The sequence below is a fragment of the Eptatretus burgeri genome, chromosome 14 (genome assembly GCF_056783735.1).
Source record: "Eptatretus burgeri isolate ZD-2024b chromosome 14, Ebu_testis_v1, whole genome shotgun sequence".
Classification (NCBI taxonomy): Eukaryota; Metazoa; Chordata; class Myxini; order Myxiniformes; family Myxinidae; genus Eptatretus; species Eptatretus burgeri.
Window position 1 is genome coordinate 2,997,395 of NC_140974.1, and position 15,113 is coordinate 3,012,507.

A 15,113-nucleotide genomic window follows, 5' to 3' on the forward strand; every position below is an offset into this window, starting at 1 on the left:
AATCCTCGGCTGTGAAATGGTCACCACAAATGACAAGTCTATCCAAAGGGTCCTCTTTACCCATTTTCTTTGGGGGGAAATTCGCCTGTTTTGTTTGTAAAAATCTTATCCACTGTCGGCGAATGTTTGATTCCTTCGGGAATCGGTGGGAGCGATTACCCATTTTCCAGCCATTTTCGCAAAACATGACGACACACGTACGAGGCATGATGTACAAATATCCAAATAACTTTGTTCTACAATAATTCAAAATAAAAAAAGGATAATATAGACAGTTGCAAGCTCAAAAAAAGCGAAAGAACGGCCCGCTGAACTGGACACTTCTTCAATGAGCGAGTGAGCGTCCGCTTTGTTTTGGGGAACGTGACGTCAACATCCATATATGGGCACGCGGCTGTTTTTTCAACAGCCTCGAGAAATAACGACTTCGGAGTTAAATTTCATTAATTTTCCCATTAGTTAGGCATCCACAATAATTTGCATCGAGCTATTTAATGCACATATAATCATATTGATAAATTTTCAGAACATGTTTGGTGACATGCTCTTTAACAAGGAAATGGTGATATATTTCAATTTTTTTTTCTAAACTGTTGTTTTGTATTCGAGCCAAACCTACAGGTACTTGAATGAAAGTGTGTGCGTGCGTGTGTGTGTGTGTGTGTGTGTGTGTGTGTGTGTGTGTGTGTGTGTGTGTGTGTGTGTGTGCGTGCGTGTGTGTGTGTGTGTGTGTGTGTGTGTGTGTGTGTGTGTGTGTGTGTGTGTGTGTGTGTGTGTGTGTGTGTGTCGTTGGTTATCTCTAAATCCGTTTTGATAAGTCATCCTGCATGATTCATGAACCAAGGTGTGAAGTTTTGTTTTCAAAGTTTTGTTCTGAGGGCTCTTTTGAGGATCGTCACCGAGCTGCGGACAGCTTCCAACTGCATTTCGTTTGTAGTAATATTTACAGAAATGGTTGTTAAAATCTTTGTGAAGTTCTTCTTTATCATTCCCATTGCTCAACTTATTCCTGGTACAATTTTGGCACCCCTAAGTTTCCAGGATCTTTTGACTTTGAGCAGAGGTGTCACTTGCTTCCAAAAAGATTCGGGTCATGGGGCCCCCTAAAATCTCATATCTCCCCACTCAAATACAACAATTTGCATAGCCGCATGTGTAGATTATATTATCCTAATCATTATAAAATGGCCTAATGCAACCAAGGGGTTAAAATAGATTCACGGCACAGCAACAAACATCCGGGAGCATGTGCCCTACATACCAGTGCCCAGCGACACCTCTAGTGGGGAGTCTTCTTGTTTTGATATCTAGTTTGTTGATTTCTGATTGTGACCATTTTATTATTCCGCGACTATATTGGAACAATGGCATTGTGAGTTGGTTTACGGCTTTGATTGTTTGTTTCTGGGGCGGGGGGGGGGGGGAGGGTGGGGGAGGTGTTTTAAGGATTAGCCTCATTCTTCATCGGTATTCTTTGGTAACTGTTTTGCACGTGTGTTTGTGATGTATTTGGTGGCCCTCTTCTACCCCGATGTAGTTGTAAGATGCTTCATTTTCTTGCTCCTGTATTGTTTTATCAAGATCGATTTTTGTTTTCCATTTTTGTTGGTTTACCATGTTTGAATGTGCACTTGGCACACTTATCTCGGCCAAATTCCATTTGAATGTCGTCGGAGTACCATTTCACTAATTTCAGTTGTTCTGCCAATTTTTTGTTGTTCGGTGTGAAAAGCTTTAATTCATCCAGTAGATGTAGATGTGTTACTTTCCTGGTTCTTTGAACTTTCCTCAATCAGTTTGGTTATCTGGAGGTTGATCTTTTACAGTTGCGTACAGTTTATCATCCATGTATGTAGGACACTATCAAAGGCTTTGTTCTAGTCTTTCCAGGCTGTGGCCAATTTGGTTATTCTCGTTTTACAGTTTTTGAGTATGGCCTTGATTAGTGGTAAGTGGTCTATTGTTCTGTAGCATCCTCTCTCACATTCCTTCTGTTCTACCTCTATACCTTCTTGTTGTGTTAGGTGGTGGTACATCATTTTTTGTGATGATTCCCATCAGAAGTTTGTATGTTGCTGGCAGACATGTTGTTGGTCTATACTTATGAGGTAGTGATACACATCTCGGTGATACACATCTGATACACATCTCCACAGTTGATTGATCCTTTCCACTCCGGCCACATCACTTTGAAAGTTCTCATTCTTGGAATTCAGGGCCTCACACGTCCCATCAGAGACATGAACAGCCACGGAACATCATCCCGACAGCGCATGGGCCACAAAGCGACGCTCACTCCACGACAGCCTTTACCTTTGTCCTCCATCGAATGTCCTTGCCTCGCTCCGATCGCCAGACTTCCCTCCAGAACATTTCCTTCCTCTTCTCTCTCTTCTCACTGGAAATATCAAGGTCTTGCAATCACCACTAGTGGACTCAAGTGAGAAAACCGGTATGGTGGAGCGACGAGGTACTTGGAGTGTGTGTGTGTGTGTGTGTGTGTGTGTGCGTGCGTGCGTGCGTGCGTGCGTGCGTGTGTGTGTGTTATATAATTGGTTAGTTGCTTGCTCTCATTTTTCTCCAATTTCCATATGTTGTGCTTTTGCAATCTCCCCTCAGGCTCCTGATTATTGGCTCAGCCTTTGGACTTTGATAAACGCTTCCTTTTTGAGTTAATTCTCAATTCATGATTCCCAATCCGTTTTTCATTGCAGTCATAACCACCACAGCTGCCTTGTACACCTCACAATACCTTTCATGAATGTTCTTATGAATAAATTTCCCTGAGCTCTGAAAACTGATGAAGGTTAGTGGGAGCGGGTGGAAAGGGATTGGACAGGTGGGTGTTGAGGGTGGGACAGGTGGGTGTTGAGGGTGTTGTAAGATATTTCAGAAGCTCCTCTCCACATGGTAATAAAACCATTGAATAATTGAGAGGTCTGGCTTTGTGTTTGTATAGACCATTATAGACGGATTGGTTATGATCCTCACGTAAATGGACTTGTAATCCCTGAGACGTAAGAACAATTAATTGCAATATCTCATAATTCTTTGCTGAATCAAGACTCGAAAGTGAATGCAGAACATGGGAAATTTGCAGCACAGCAGGTGGAATATGACCGGCTCACACATGAGATTTGTAACACCTTGATTTGCTTTACCTTTTGGGGTGGTGATTATTGTGTATTAATTAGCGGAAGTCCGTGGTAAAAATAACACAATGTGAAAAAAGGAAAAAAAGGAAGACTTTTATTCTTGTGCTGGCTGAAAGAGCTCAGAAATGGGGGCTTATATATTGTCTGTCGTACTGAAAAGCAAATATTTTTTTTTTCTTTCTGGTAGCGATCAAGGCAATGGTCTGCTGTCTATACACCATCAAGTTTCAATGTTTTTTTTTATGATTGAAACGATTATAAATTTCCAGTAGGTTTGGATTAATTTGAGGGAGCTGTTATTTAATTTTTTTTCTCTCTCAGAGCACCGTTTTTGTGTTTTAGGGTGGGACAGAGACAGGCAGATGGAATGCATCTGCCTTATATATATATATATATACTCGCGGGGTATGCTCACACATTGTGTAACACATTGTGTAAGCATACGAACCATGCTTCCCTATTGTCTCGGGTCACTCACTTGCATTTTTTTCATTTTTTGTTTCATTTATTTATATTTTCATTTATGGATGTTGTCCGACAATTTGGTGATTTTTTTTTCCAGTGTACCAGCTTCGATGTCCATCAGTACGCAAAATTTCAGCTTTCTACGTCACCCGTAAGGTACAGATCTTTAGTTTCAGTCAATGAGTCAGTGAGTGAGTGAGTGAGTCAGTTGTTAGAAAGAGCTTTATATATTAGATATCTGTGGTAGCGGACAAAAAAAATGGAAACACTAATGTAAAGTCACTCAATAGGGTGTTGTGCCACCACGTACGGCCTGCATGTGCTGTGCCATGGAGTCCAACAGTATCTGGAGTTCTGCACGAGGGATGCGGCACCATTCTTCCACAAAGTGCCTGGTGTTGGCTTGATGGTTAGGGTGGCAGGCTTTGGATCGAAGGCTTCTGACTTCAAATTCCGCTCAGCTGTTGAATTAATACCAGGTGTGGTTAGCTCGGCCTGTCATCCTTCCAAGGTCGGCAAAATTAGTGCCAGCACGCTGGTATACTGTGTCGGAGTGGTGACCCGTCCAGGATCGTAACCACTAGCCAAGGAGACTGCTTAGGCAGCACCAACGCTCTGTTCAGAGTATGGTCCCGATGGATGGATGGATGGATACCTTTGTACATGATTACACATTTATATTATAATCCAGTGTCAGTTGAAAGTAATCCTCAGACTAAAATACCAGGTTACTCCATTTCATTTACTCTTCTAACAAGTTTTTAACATATAATAATAATAATAATAATAATTATTATTATTATTATTTACACATCACAGAGATGAGGAACTGTTTCGAACTCCTCTTATTGAATATCTCTATAAGGTTTCGAGCTTCTGTAAGAAAATGCAAAACCTGGATTTTATTAATAAAAATAACAAGAAAAATGACAAAGTTGTGTACAAATTTAACGAAGAAGTACAAATGATCCATTTTTTAAAATACATTTATCCAAAACACTCACAAATATTGTCTCCAGAATAAGAGAAAAAAATGACCGTTTTCCAAATAGCTGTTTTACCCACCATGGAAAATGGCAGATTTTGACAACCTTTACGCGGTTTGGTTTTAAGCCAAGAAAACAAGGTTCGTGACCATTTTTTTCTTTTCTCTGAGAATATGTCGAGATCATTCATTTAGAACCCATTTACCTCAACCTACCGGCCGTGCCCGACGGTTAATTAGCCACTCCGGTGGTTCTTTCTGAGCATTCCGTCATATATGCATATGCATATACATATACATATACATATATCAGACATCAGACGCACCCCCTGACTGTTATGGTGAGCATCACTGCAGATTATATCTCACATGGTAAAACTGCAAAATCCACAAAGAACAACTGTCTGTCTGCCACCCACATTATTGTTCCTGTTAATGCAAACCATTCAACCAAAATGCACGTGATGTGATCGGCGGGTAAATGGAAACATGTGGCGTGTGATGAGCACTCCCCCGATCTCCGTTGGATATAGTCCTACACCAAAGCGTCACCTCCAACCCAGAGCCCCGGCCCGGCGACTCTGTCAAACAGACAAAGATTACATGGTTGACATCAGTTAAGCATCAAACGGAGCTGCCTATCCAGATTTCGGGTTTGTTTGCCCTCATCGTGACGGCATACCAATAAATATCTAACCAATGATGACCACATTTGTTATTTAAACATCAGACACACTTTGTCCAATAGAGACCGGGGGAGCGCTCATCATGCTCCACACATTTCGAGATATAAATATATATATATATATATATATATATATATATATATATATATATATATATATATATTTAGGTTAGTGCAATCGATTTAGGATTTCATTCATACATGCACGCAACCACAAGGCACCTGGTTGTGGGTTTTCAACACTCTTGGGTACTTGATGCTCCCTCCCCTCAACTCCGTAGTTAGCAAATGGGGCAACCAGTTTTACCTCCCACCCCACCCCCTTCACCACCTCTCATTTACAGATTTTAAAACTCGATATCGAATTAGAATCTTTAAATTCAGACTCACTTTGGGCAAGAATAACACCAATTAATTGCAATTCAGAGCGAGCATTGAAGGTAATTTTCTCCCTCTACAGTTCAATTGGGCGAGAGAATGAAAAATAAATCTGTGCAGTATGCTATGTACACCTTTATCGTTTTAACTTGATATTAATTCAACTGTGTAGCATGTGTGAGAGTAAAGTTTCATTGGCCAAAAAGCTATAGTCAAGCATAGCTCAATTTATCAGGTAAATGAGAAATTAAAGTTTACATCGACATCAGCCTGAGAGAGAATGTTATGAGTCAAATCAATCGCTTTCTCCAAGACTTTTAAACCACATCAATCAGGGGCCTTTGATTAGAGATGGAATGAATGATATACAAGTATAAAGTTGGATGACCACAATATGAGGAAATTGGCTCCTTTGAGATGATCTTCAGAATCATTGTATTTGACTTCGAATGGGCTTTGTCCAAAAAGGATTTTTTTTTTTATTAGCAAGATCCTCTCTCTGGATTCATGACGTTTCCTTAAGTGCCATTTAATCGATTATTAAGATTCTTTCAACGTTTTTGCGAACATTGTCTCCAAGCTTATGCGAGTCACGCTTCGTTTGTCTCGTCCCGAAGGCAATGCAAGTCTATTGTAACGTGTGTTTGTGTGTGTTGTTGATTGCTATCTCCATAATTCGGGTTTCAGAATGTGGAACAGACTCCTCCCAGGACTCGAAGTAGCCACCTTCGTTTTGGTGAAGGATTGTGATTCATGGCCTAAGTTGTGTTGCTCTCAAAGTTTTGTTCCAAGGGCTCTTTTTAGGATCGTAACTGAGCCCCAGAGAGCCTCCAACTCTAGTTCGTTTGTGGTGATGTTCCCGGGAATGGTTTGTTGGATCTTTGTGAGGTTCTTCTCTATCATTCCGGTGACTACAATTATTACTGGTACAATTTCTGTGTTCTTCAGCTTCCAGGATATTTTCACTTCATTCTTGAGATCTTGATATTTTGTTGATTTCTGCATTATTTAGACCAAAACTACGAGGCACCGAAACCTCAATCAACAATGCCTTCTTTTCCTTTTTTGTATCTGAGTACTATGTCCGGTCACAGTGCTTTGTTTACTATGTTCACACTCGATGGGATCATCAGGTCGTACGTGAGCATTATGTCCTTGTTTTAAGTGATTGCTTTTGGTTCGTGTTTCCATGAGTTTTGTGTAACTGGGATGTTAAAATTTCTGCAGATGTGCCAGTGGATTACTCGACATACCTTGTTGTGCCTTTGTATGTACAGCTGTCCTGACATGAGTTTTTTTACATCCCGATAAGAGATGGCTCATGCTTTCTGTTTCTACCTTGCAGAACTGACACAAGTCCGATTGGTTCAGTTTTTAAAACCATTCAGGTCGTGTCCTTGGTCTTGGGCATTTATGATTTGTTCTCCGTCCCAATTGACCTGACCCCTTCTTAGCCATTCCAATGATCCTTCTTTGTCTCTCCAAAATCTGTCCAGCTCTTTTTTTATTTTTTATTTCCCTGCTCTTTTGTCATGTGCCCCAGTTTAGAATAGGTACACCATATCCTTGCGTGTCGCAAGAGGCAATTAAAGGGTTGACATCCGGCCGTGAAAACATTGCCTCAAAAAGGTAACCATGACAGAAGATTGTCATGGGACCCGCAAGGCTATCCCCCACTCTAGCAGGGCAAAATGGGCTTAAAATGTTTGTGTTTGTGTGTGTATCTGCTCTTTTGTCTTTCTCCCAATTGTCACTGTATAATCTGTTGATATTTTGTCTTGTATTTTTCTTGTGTCTTTTTTGCAATCGTTGGGGTTGGATTTGTTGCTGTTTCGGTTTGGTGCGTGACGTGTTCTATTCACACCTGTTTTTGGAAATTTTTTGCAGAGTGAGTGAGAGATACCTTTTCTGGCTTTTTATGTTCATGCTTGTATACAAATTGTATTCGGGAGTCTGTTGAACTTTTCACGTCCTCTGCTTAGCCCACAGTCGTCACTCTGTGCACTTGATTGAGTTCCATCAGGCTGCCACCTCCTCCTTTCCTCGGCAGGTACATTCTTGTGATGCAATGATTTTTGTAGAACATTTGTTGGATTGTGAGTTTTCTTGTTTTCATATCTAGCTTATTGATTTCCATTTGTGGCCAATTTACTGTTCTGCAGCTGTATTGGAACACTGGTACTGCTAATTGGTTTATGGCTTTGATTTTGTTCCTTGGGGGGAGGTATGTTTTCAGGATCAGCCTCGTTCTCCATAGGTATTCTTTGGTAATTGTTTGGAGCAATTGTGTGCAACATATTTGATGGCCCTCTTCTTCACCGAGATATTTGTAAGATGCTTTGTTGTCTAGATCCTGGATTGTTGTATTTATGTCAATTTTTATGTTGTCCGCTTTTGTTGGTGTGCCTTGTACGAATGTGCACTTGGCACATTCATCTCGGTTCCATTTGGATGTCATCAGAGTACCGTTTCACTCACAGTACTTCTGTGTGTATGTCTGTTTATAGTCTGTGTCTGTCTGTCTGCATTTATATATTTTCACTTTAAAATTGATTTCTCTGCAACCGCTTGTTCGATTAATGCAAATCTTTAAACATAGGAGGGACTCCCTATAAAGAATATATTATTGCTAACTCTGGCATCATAGGCACATGGTATGGCAGCCTTAATTATTGGTTTAAAGGAAAAAAAATGGATAGAATTTTCTCCAAAAGTGCTCAAGCAAAGAAAAATTTAAGCTTGGCACATGTAATCAACTCCCCATGGATTATACATGCTGATAACAACGATGTCATTGGTGAAGTGGTATTCCAGCCATAATTGGTTGAACTGAAATTATTTTCTGAAAAATGTGAAACTTCATATATCTGATCTATGACCTGATGTGAGTGGAGAATTAAATTTATGACGTTCCTAATCCATGCCAAGAAACTATGTGACATAATAGGGTACATGGATGATATGGGTACATATGGGCCATAATAGTAGCGTGTTCAGTTAACAATGGTTAACAGAATGAACGTGCAAGGCAAGAAAGACTATGCATTCTACGAGTGCTGTTCTCGTTGAATCTTTCTTTTATGCCACCTGCTGTCAAAACATTTTTGTGGATTTTCATAGGGACTCCACCATGCATCAAATCTTACAAAGAAGTGGTCAAAATACCTATTTTTTGGATACATGGTTAAGGCTCATGGGAGAGCTAGCATTAGTACACTGAACAGATCAGGTCACAACAGGAGAGAGAGAGAGAGAGAGAGAGAGAGAGAGAGAGAGAGAGAGAGAGAGAGAGAGAGAGAGAGAGAGAGAGAGAGAGAGACAGAGAGAGAGAGCGAGAGAGAGAGAGAGAGAGAGAGAGAGAGAGAGAGAGAGAGAGAGAGAGAGAGAGAGATATATATATATATATATATATATATATATATATAACATCAGGGGCAGTAGATATGGGAGTCCAGTCCTGAAGAGGGATGGCTGCTTGCAGTCCCTGCAAATATGTTTGAGTGAAATACCAGACTTGCCAGCATTGAGGCAGCTCTCTGAGAATAGCCAGAGAGATACCTTGACTTTCACAAGCTTATGATCAGATGAGCCAATTGGAGCAGAGGAAGAGCAGGAGACATTTGCAGGAAAGTTAGTCATAATGTCAAGAAGGGAAGATTTGCCATTTGGAGAAATCTGGCTTGGAAAGTTCACAGATTTATAGGTTAAAAGGTTTAAGGTTTTTACCCTGTGTGGTGAGCTCCTAAATGAGCTTTTTATTTAATTTAAATGAGATAGTGAATCCTGTTTAAAAGCTCTTAAATGAGCTTTTAATGAGTATTCACAGATTTTGTCAGTCCCATGGAGTCACAGAAGTCTTTTGCTGATCTGCCATTGCTGGTGAAAGAGGTACCAACACCCAACTAAGTTGTATGGTGATAATTGGAAGTGCCACATATCATTGAGCATTGAGAGGGTGGGGTGAGGGGGAAGGTTTGAGATGGTGGGGTGAGGGTAACGTTTGAGATGGTTGGGTGAGGGGGAAGCATTGAGAGGGTGGGATGAGGAGAGATACAGAAAGGGATGCCATGAAGCTTTAAGTGGGTGGGGCGGAGATGGATGCCTATTCTGATTCCAGATTCCCAACTTTGACAAACGGAGATAAAGATCATGGTATTGGAGATAAGATCCCTTGAACACACAGATAAATGCTGTCCAGAGAAATATGACATACAGAATGGTGACATTTGTCCCCTCCTTTCCTCCATTGGTTCAATACCTCCATTTTCCCTTGCCTTCTCTGACTTCCCTTCTCCTCTTTTTAGCTTATCTGGAATGTGAATTCCAGATAAGGTATCATCATCGTGCATCGTCTGTCCATCCATCTGTCAATCCGTCTGTCTCCTTTTTCGACTTCTCCTGCCAAACCGCTGGGCTGATCCGGCTGAAATTTGGCAGCAACGTTCCTCTCCTCATTCCAGCTCATTCCAGAATCACAAAGCTCATTCCAGTAACGTAACTTTAAGGAGGTCAAAATGTCCAACTTAGTAAATTCCTTCCAAACTCTTCTTCTCCAGACCCACCAGTCAGAATGCTACCAAATTTAGGTTGCAATATTAGGCCAAGGTAGGGATGTTAAATTGCCAAAGTCATGTCAATAACATGACCGGAAGTGTGTCAAAATGGCGGACTTGGTAAATGTTTTGGAAAATCGTTTAAATTTCTTCAAAAACCTTCCTCTCCAGACCCACCAGTCAGAATGCTACCAAATTTGGGTTACAACATTAGACCAGGCCCAGAGAAGCTACATGTCCAGTGGTCCTATGCTATTCTCTCTTCTCTTCCTGTCTTTTTCCATATTTATTTCCTATATCCTCTGCTCTTCCTACATTTTACAGAGAACACCGGCACTATGCTGTCAAGGCAACTTGGGATTGGCACTAAATGCTGCCTGAAAGTGAGAACAGAATTTGGTTTTTTTGGTAAATGTTACAGAAATGCATGTGATTATCTTTAATGGAAGGTATTTATTTTGCTGACGATTTGCGTCTGATCCCAAAAGATCTTGGAAGTGAAGTTAAGTGAAGCCAAACGTGCTTCGTGCTTGGATGGGAGACTCGTTGCGAACTGGGTCTCGGCCACGATGCCAGAGGTTCAATTGACGGTCCTGAAGAAATGATGTCTCAGTCCCGGTTGCCCAAATAACCATCTCGCTGCGATCCAATAACAGGGAAAAGCCAAGTGACAAGCCCTTGTAGTTGTCACAGAAAATTTGCTTTTTGTAACCTGATCCATTTCCCTGCAACAATGACTGCAAATAGATCTTAAATCCTACACTTCGATAAATAATAATCAATCATAAAAGTAGTTTCCACTTTCTCTTTGCCTCACTGCAGAGCAATCATGATGCAGACACACACAGGTGAGAGTTAATGCAAGGAGTTGCCTTTAAATATCTCTTTTCACTTGACTGGACCAAGCTGATTGACGATGTGCTCCATTCCAATGTACTAACTGTGTTGAGATAATAGAAAGGGAGTGTGACACCTTCTAACAGTTTCTTTGTTTAAACGCAGTTATGACCCCACTCCAGGCTATGGAATGCCAAATGCCTCCTCACGTTTTCCTCTTGTGCATGGCAGAAATGCCGCCCGTGAGGCTCAGCCTGGCCTAGGTGTTGCCCAGCCTGGCCCGAGTGTTGCCCCAGCTCCCCTGGATCCCTGCATGTGGCTCCTATGCTGGGTTGATTGAACTCTGATCCGGCTGGGGCCGGCTGATGCATCCTCGTATTCAATCACGCCATGGTCCAGCCTCACTGCCCCATGCCAGCACGTTCCTTTCTGCAGCGACGTGTGACTTGATCCTTTCCAATGTGACTGGACACCTGACTGCTTGAGGACCTCATATTTTACAGGAAGAGCAGCCAATTAGAAATCGTCACCTGGCTACAAAGGTGTGATTCCCCTGTTGTCAATCCCTCACGTTGTCCTCAACCATTACATCACCTTTTCACACATATATTTGGGGATACTCTTCAACGGCATGTCTCGGTACTTTCAAAATCAGCAAATTGGGATGGCCTTGGCTAAATGGCAGGTGGGATCACTCTTAGAAAGACGGCAGGTAGGGAGCTTTAGGCACACCTGAAAGTTGCAAATGAGACATTTATCCACGGCTACTGCACAATAAATCCCACTTCATGCATTGCATCCTGGCAACCACCTCTATTTTAAAACGTCACAACAAACAGTCGTGACAATTACCATGGCATTGGCTATAATTCCAAATGGCTTACATTTATTTATCTTTTAGTTTCTCCATGGTAAGGTTCAGACAAAAGGCAAAACAGACGAGACAAAAGTATCCTATACAATCTCACACTCAAACATATGAAGCAAATTCTGCCAAATTTAATCTGCATGTTTAAATCCCACATATAAAATCCATACATGAAATCGCTTGGCCAATATGTAATCCCGAGTAGTTTCTAATAGACCTCTATGGAATGGCTGAAGGACGGCAGTCTAGCTCATTTGGAAACAGCTCATATCCCCTCGGGCTCGTGCCTCACAATCTGCCCTTTTTGGTGATGGCCATGTACTGTGTGATTTCATTCATTTCCTCCAGTTTTCCATATAGGAGGATCAAAACGCCAAACAGCAGAATGACCAAACGACCGCATGCTCTCTGCTGCTGCTGCTGCTGCTGCCAGGCTGTCAGTCAAAGGCAGTATATTGACACAAAGGTGCACACCTTATATCTGGTCAAACAAGCAATATATCAGCCCAGGATGGCAACCAAAATCGTCCTTGGAAGACACCACACAGCAGCCAATATCACATCATCGACTGTTCCATATCGTGTTACCCAGTGACGTGAACAAGCCATTAATGGTGAAGGAGAAGTGAATTTCCATGGGATGGGATGCTGATGAAGCACACGAAGCACCGGTCAATGCCCAGCTCCTATGTTTGCTCACTTTGTGATTTTGATTTCCTCTTACATTGACATGTTTAAATTTCGTATACCAGTACATCATTTACAGTTCCAGTGACAATTGACTAAATTAGTGAAATCTGCTAGGTTGTTTCAAAAAGCAATTTTTGGGCAAAACAGTCCATTAATTTTGATGTGAAACTTATGGGCTGCACACACAGACTAGAATGCTTGAGTTGTGTTGATGGGAAAGAAACAAACGAACAAAACCATATGTAACTAGAGGGGGAGCACTCGGTAGAGTGCAAAACCTCCGCCGCCAATACTGCTAGGTCACTCGAGTGAATCTGATATCCTATTCATTCAATTTGATGTCAACGGTGCTCACAGAGTTATAGTTTGCAACGTTCCCTTTTACTTTTAACTTTTACATACTCAATTCATTCGTCATAACTAGATTCCTTGAGACAAATTAATTCTACGTGGGTATATACACCTGAAGTTCCAAAATCAGCCGCAATTATTATTTTGGCATGTTTTTTGTTGGAAATCACTTATAACATGTAGAAATGCAAAAAAAAAAATCGAAATTTTGTTGAAAAAAGTTGCAAAATTTTGTTTTTTTTTTCTCTAACAATTTTTTTTTGGGGGGGGGGGGTTGGAAATCACTTAAAACATGTAGAAATGCAAAAACAAAAATTCAAATATTTTTTCAAAATGGCCGCAATAGTGGCCATATTGGACTTTGGACCAAGTCCAAAATCTAATGGCATGATCCTTGGACCATACCTAACCCCCCACCAAGTTTCGTCGAAATCCGTCGAGGAGCTTTTCCGTAATACTGTTCACAAACAAACAAACAAACAGACAGGGGTGAAAACAGTAACCTCCGTCCATCTTCGATGGTGGAGGTTAATAAATGGATCAAGCTTTGAATAGAGCATAGTACAAGGTGTAGGAAAGTTTTAACAGACTGACGAGCTTTATGGATGATGGGAACCATTGCAGAGGGCGGCTGTGTGTGCATAATATAACAATGTCAGGATTGGAAAAGCTCGGGATGACAATCGTGAAAGAAGGTGGACGATGTTGTAGGATTGGACAGCACTGTGTGTATGTGTATACATATATATATATATATATATATATATATATATATATATATATATATATATATATATATATATATATATATTTGGGTCGTGATGGTCAGGAATTGTCTGGAGCATAAGGGAGAAGGAAAAAGCATTGGTTCGAGACATTGTGGATATATAATTGATATTTGATGCTCAAGATACTCTTAATACAATCACGCCAGGAAGGGACGAGAAGAATACAAAATGGAGGATGCTCGTGCTTACGAATGACCCACAAATGTTAATGAATGCTTGGTATTATTGGTGTGTGTTTGTGTGACTTGGCCAAAATGGAGTCTTTCATTATTTAATTTCCTCGTACTGTGCTGTATTATTTTGTAAAAACAAAATTGTGATCAAAACTTCGAACTTTACATCAATACTAATTTGGAAGTGAGTTGTTCCATGAGGCTGAGTAACCGTGTCCATACACCTCGAGCTGGATTTCATCCTGTTTGAAGGAAGCCTTGGTAGGATGTGCTACCCCTCTGCATCTTAATTTTGAAAGGAGCTCAATACTGCTTATTTTGATGGGGGGCCGGGGGGTGGCAGATGCGGATAAACAGATAAATTTGACGAGGCTGAGTGTCAACAAAACTTTACATTCATCAGGTAAAGATATTCCAATGCAATGCATTTGCAATGCGGCGCTGTGCAAAGCAAAGGATAACAGCATTAATTGGAAGCCAGATGCAGGCCTTTGATGGGAGCATGTGTGGTCCTGACAATCAGTTTGCATCAAACCACTTATGTGCAGACATTGTAAAGAGGGTTTCTAATGTTACTTTACAGCCTTGCGATGGAAGATAAACCATCAGAGTTAAGGAAGTGTAAGGACATGCCAAAAGTGGAATAAATTGGGCTTTGACATGGCAAATGAAGTTTGACAATGAAGAATGTGGTGTTTAAGATTGAATGTACGTGCGTTGCACGGGGGAACGACTTGGGACCTGGGATTTGTGAAAAGCAATACGCACCATGCCAACAGCAGCGAGTACATCAAATTGCAATCTACAATATGGAAATACGCCATAATATATGGTATGTTCGAGTATGGTTATGTCTTCACCACAGATTCAAATATTGTGCATACAAACAGCATCACTTACAAGAAGGTGACAAAACAAGAAAAATCAAATCACAAACAACATTTTAAAATCCCTATTGGGTGGCACTCACATTTCATGATTGGCATTTTAATGCCCATCCCTGGTTGCCCTGAGGGCATTAAGAGTAAACCAAAGTGTCGACTGGTATGACAAGCTTATCCTACCAGGCAGAATATCCCCGTCCAAAAAGAATTAATGAATGAGCTGGAGTGTTTTTTTTTAATTTTTTTCCTTTTAACTGAGAATTCAATGGTCACATGGTAGTTCTCCTGAGAATATCTCTTT